The sequence below is a fragment of the Rhipicephalus microplus genome, unplaced genomic scaffold (genome assembly GCF_043290135.1).
Source record: "Rhipicephalus microplus isolate Deutch F79 unplaced genomic scaffold, USDA_Rmic scaffold_13, whole genome shotgun sequence".
Classification (NCBI taxonomy): Eukaryota; Metazoa; Arthropoda; class Arachnida; order Ixodida; family Ixodidae; genus Rhipicephalus; species Rhipicephalus microplus.
The window spans coordinates 3739997-3745996 of record NW_027464586.1 but is presented as its reverse complement, the minus strand read 5'-3'; positions in this window follow the sequence as shown (position 1 = coordinate 3745996).

The window sequence follows — 6000 nt, the reverse complement described above, 5'->3', positions numbered from 1 at the left end:
CTGCTTCACACTCACCACCATCAAAACATATTTTCAAAGCTATCAGCCCAAAATAAAAAAAGCAACACACCACTCCCGGGAGGGCTCGAACCTCCAACCTGTCGCTTAACAGCCGACCGCGCTAGCCAATTGCGCCACGGAGACAGTCGTGCTCCACTCTCACCACCATCTGAACATTTCTTCAAAGCTATCAGCCCAAAGAAAAAAAAGCGCCGCACCACCACCGGGTGGGCTCGTACCTCCAACCTCTCGGTTAACACCAATCGCGCTAGCCAATTGCGCCACGGAGACAGTCCTTCTCCACTCTCACCACCATGAGAACATATCTTCAAAGCTATCAGCCCAAAGAAAAAAAAAAGCAACACACCACTCCCGGGACGGCTCCAACCTCCAGCCTTTCAGTTAACAGCCGATCGCATAGCCAATTGCGCCACGAAGACAGTCGTGCTCCACTCTCACCACCGTCAGAACATTTCTTCAGAGCTATCAGCCCAAAGAAAAAAAAGCGCCACACCACCACCGGGTGGGCTCGTACCTCCAAACTTTCGGTTAACAGCCGATCGCGCTAGCCAATTGCGCCACGGAGACAGTCGTGCTCCACTCTCACCACCATCAGAACATATTTTCAAAGCTATCAGCCCAAAGAAAAAAAAGCAATACACCACTCCCGGGAGGACTCGAACCTCCAACCTTTCAGTTAACAGCCGATCGCATAGCCAATTGCGCCATGGAGACAATCGTGCTCCACTCTCACCACCGTCAGAACATTTCTTCAGAGCTATCAGCCAAAAGGAAAAAAATCGCCGCACCACCACCGGGTGGGCTCCAACCTCCAACCTCTCGGTTAACAGCCGATCGCGCTAGCCAATTGCGCAAGGAGACAGTCGTGCTCCACTCTCACCACCATCAGAACATATCTTCAAAGCTATCAGCCCAAAGAAAAAAAAGCGCCGCACCTCCACCGGGTAGGCTCGTACCTCCAACCTTTCGGTTAACAGCCGATCGCGCTAGCCAATTGCGCCACGGAGACAGTCCTGCTCCACACTCACCACCATCACAACATATTTTCAAAGCTCTAAGCCCAAAATAAAAAAAGCAACACACCACTCCCGGGAGGGCTCGAACCTCCAACCTTTCGGTTAACAGCCGATCGCGCTAGCCAATTGCGCCACGGAGACAGTCGTGCTCCACTCACACCACCGTCAGAACATTTCTTCAGAGCTATCAGCCCAAAGAAAAAAAAAGTGCCGCACCACCACCATGTGGGCTCGTACCTCCAACCTTTCGGTTAACAGCCGATCGCGATAGCAAATTGCGCCACAGAGACAGTCGTGCTCCACTCTCACCACCATCAGAACATTTCTTCAAAGCTATCAGCCCAAAGAAAAAAAGCGCCGCACCACCACCGGGTGGGCTCGTACCTCCAAACTTTCGGTTAACAGCCGATCGCGCTAGCCAATTGCGCCACGGAGACAGTCGTGCTCCACTCTCACCACCATCAGAACATATCTTCAAAGCTATCAGCCCAAAGAAAAAAAAGCGCCGCACCACCACCGGGTGGGCTCGTACCTCCAAACTTTCGGTTAACAGCCGATCGCGCTAGCCAATTGCGCCACGGAGACAGTCGTGCTCCACTCTCACCACCATCAGAACATATCTTCAAAGCTATCAGCCCAAAGAAAAAAAAGCAATACACCACTCCCGGGAGGACTGGAACCTCCAACCTTTCAGTTAACAGCCGATCGCATAGCCAATTGCGCCATGGAGACAATCGTGCTCCACTCTCACCACCGTCAGAACATTTCTTCAGAGCTATCAGCCAAAAGGAAAAAAATCGCCGCACCACCACCGGGTGGGCTCCAACCTCCAACCTCTCGGTTAACAGCGGATCGCGCTAGCCAATTGCGCCAAGGAGACAGTCGTGCTCCACTCTCTCCACCATCAGAACATATCTTCAAAGCTATCAGCCCAAAGAAAAAAAAGGGCCGCACCTCCACCGGGTAGGCTCGTACCTCCAACCTTTCGGTTAACAGCCCATCGCGCTAGCCAATTGCGCCACGGAGACAGTCCTGCTCCACACTCACCACCATCAGAACATATTTTCAAAGCTATCAGCCCAAAATAAAAAAAGCAACACACCACTCCCGGGAGGACAGGAACCTCCAACCTTTCAGTTAACAGCCGATCGCATAGCCAATTGCGCCATGGAGACAATCGTGCTCCACTCTCACCACCGTCAGAACATTTCCTCAGAGCTATCAGCCAAAAGGAAAAAAATCGCCGCACCACCACCGGGTGGGCTCCAACCTCCAACCTCTCGGTTAACAGCCGATCGCGCTAGCCAATTGCGCAAGGAGACAGTCGTGCTCCACTCTCACCACCATCAGAACATATCTTCAAAGCTATCAGCCCAAAGAAAAAAAAGCGCCGCACCTCCACCGGGTAGGCTCGTACCTCCAACCTTTCGGTTAACAGCCGATCGCGCTAGCCAATTGCGCCACGGAGACAGTCCTGCTCCACACTCACCACCATCACAACATATTTTCAAAGCTCTAAGCCCAAAATAAAAAAAGCAACACACCACTCCCGGGAGGGCTCGAACCTCCAACCTTTCGGTTAACAGCCGATCGCGCTAGCCAATTGCGCCACGGAGACAGTCGTGCTCCACTCACACCACCGTCAGAACATTTCTTCAGAGCTATCAGCCCAAAGAAAAAAAAAGTGCCGCACCACCACCATGTGGGCTCGTACCTCCAACCTTTCGGTTAACAGCCGATCGCGATAGCAAATTGCGCCACAGAGACAGTCGTGCTCCACTCTCACCACCATCAGAACATTTCTTCAAAGCTATCAGCCCAAAGAAAAAAAGCGCCGCACCACCACCGGGTGGGCTCGTACCTCCAAACTTTCGGTTAACAGCCGATCGCGCTAGCCAATTGCGCCACGGAGACAGTCGTGCTCCACTCTCACCACCATCAGAACATATCTTCAAAGCTATCAGCCCAAAGAAAAAAAAGCGCCGCACCACCACCGGGTGGGCTCGTACCTCCAAACTTTCGGTTAACAGCCGATCGCGCTAGCCAATTGCGCCACGGAGACAGTCGTGCTCCACTCTCACCACCATCAGAACATATCTTCAAAGCTATCAGCCCAAAGAAAAAAAAGCAATACACCACTCCCGGGAGGACTGGAACCTCCAACCTTTCAGTTAACAGCCGATCGCATAGCCAATTGCGCCATGGAGACAATCGTGCTCCACTCTCACCACCGTCAGAACATTTCTTCAGAGCTATCAGCCAAAAGGAAAAAAATCGCCGCACCACCACCGGGTGGGCTCCAACCTCCAACCTCTCGGTTAACAGCGGATCGCGCTAGCCAATTGCGCCAAGGAGACAGTCGTGCTCCACTCTCTCCACCATCAGAACATATCTTCAAAGCTATCAGCCCAAAGAAAAAAAAGGGCCGCACCTCCACCGGGTAGGCTCGTACCTCCAACCTTTCGGTTAACAGCCCATCGCGCTAGCCAATTGCGCCACGGAGACAGTCCTGCTCCACACTCACCACCATCAGAACATATTTTCAAAGCTATCAGCCCAAAATAAAAAAAGCAACACACCACTCCCGGGAGGACAGGAACCTCCAACCTTTCAGTTAACAGCCGATCGCATAGCCAATTGCGCCATGGAGACAATCGTGCTCCACTCTCACCACCGTCAGAACATTTCCTCAGAGCTATCAGCCAAAAGGAAAAAAATCGCCGCACCACCACCGGGTGGGCTCCAACCTCCAACCTCTCGCTTAACAGCCGATCGCGCTAGCCAATTGCGCCAAGGAGACAGTCGTGCTCCACTCTCTCCACCATCAGAACATATCTTCAAAGCTATCAGCCCAAAGAAAAAAAAGCGCCGCACCTCCACCGGGTAGGCTCGTACCTCCAACCTTTCGGTTAACAGCCCATCGCGCTGGCCAATTGCGCCACGGAGACAGTCCTGCTCCACACTCACCACCATCAAAACATATTTTCAAAGCTATCAGCCCAAAATAAAAAAAGCAACACACCACTCCCGGGAGGGCTCGAACCTCCAACCTTTCGGTTAACAGCCGATCGCGCTAGCCAATTGCGCCACGGAGACAGTCGTGCTCCACTCACACCTTTGTCAGAACATTTCTTCAGAGCTATCAGCCCAAAAAAAGCGCCGCACCACCACCGGGTGGGCTCGTACCTCTAACCTTTCAGTTAACAGCCGATCGTGCTAGCCGATTGCGCCACGGAGACAGTCATGCTCCACTCTCACCACCATCAGAACATATCTTCAAAGCTATCAGCCCAAAGAATAAAAAGCAACACACCACTCCTTGGAGGGCTCGTACCTCCAACCTTTCGGTTAAGAGCCGATCGCGCTAGCCTATTGCGCCACGGAGACAGTCGTGCTCCACTCTCACCACCATCAGAACATATCTTCAAAGCGATCAGCCCAAAGAAAAAAAAGCGCCGCACCACCACCGGGTGGACTCGTACCTCCAACCTTTCGGTTAACAGCCAATCGCGCTAGCCAATTGCGTCACGGAGACAGTCCTGCTCCACTCTCACCACCATCAGAACATATCTTCAAAGCTATCAGCCCAAAGAAAAAAAGCAACACACCACTCCCGGGAGGGCTCGAACCTCCAACCTTCCGGTTAACAGCCTTTCGCATAGCCAATTGCGCCACGGAGACAGTCGTGCTCCACTCTCACCACCATGAGAACATTTCTTCAAAGCTTTCAGCCCAAAGAAAAAAAAGCGCCGCACCACCAACGGGTGGGCTCGTACCTCCAACCTCTCGGTTAACAGCCGATCGCGCTAGCCAATTGCGCCACGGAGACAGTCGTTCTCCACTCTCACCACAATCAGGACATATCTTCAAAGCTATCAGCCCAAAGAAAAAAAGCGCCGCACCTCCATCGGGTGGGCTCGTACCTCCAACCTTTCGGTTAACAGCCGATCGCGCTAGCCAATTGCGTCACGGAGACAGTCCTGCTCCACTCTCACCACCATCAGAACATATCTTCAAAGCTATCAGCCCAAAGAAAAAAAGCAACACACCACTCCCGGGAGGGCTCGAACCTCCAACCTTCCGGTTAACATCCTTTCGCATAGCCAATTGCGCCACGGAGACAGTCGTGCTCCACTCTCACCACCGTCAGAACATTTCTTCAGAGCTATCAGCCTAAAAAAAAGTGCCGCACCACCACCGTGTGGGCTCGTACCTCCAACCTTTGGGTTAACAGCCGATCGCGATAGCAAATTGCGCCACGGAGACAGTCGTGCTCCACTCTCACCACCATCAGAACATATCTTCTTAGCTATCAGCCCAAAAAAAAGCAACACACCACTCCCGAGAGGGCTCGAACCTCCAACCTTTCAGTTAATAGCCGATCGCATAGCCACTTGCGCCATGGAGACAGTCGTGCTCCACTCTCACCACCATCAGAACTTTTTTCAGAGCTATCAGCCCAAAGGGAAAAAATCGCCGCATCACCACCGGGTGGGCTCGTACCTCCAACCTCTCGGTAACAGCCAATCGCGCTAGCCAATTGCGCCACGGAGACAGTCCTGCTCCACTCTCACCACCAAGAAAACATATCTTCAAAGCTATCAGCCCAAAGAAAAAAAAGCAACACACCACTCCCGGGAGGGCTCGAACCTCCAACCTTCCTGTTAACAGCCTTTCGCATAGCCAATTGCGCCACGGAGACAGTCGTGCTCCACTCTCACCACCGTCAGAACATTTCTTCAGAGCTATCAGCCCAAAGAAAAAAAAGTGCCGCACCACCACCATGTGGGCTCGTACCTCCAACATTTCGGTTAACAGCCGATCGCGATAGCAAATTGCGCCACGGAGACAGTCGTGCTCCACTCTCACCACCATCAGAACATATCTTCTAAGCTATCAGCCCAAAAAAAGCAACACAGCACTCCCGGGAGGGCTGGAACCTCAGACCTCTCAGTTAACAGCC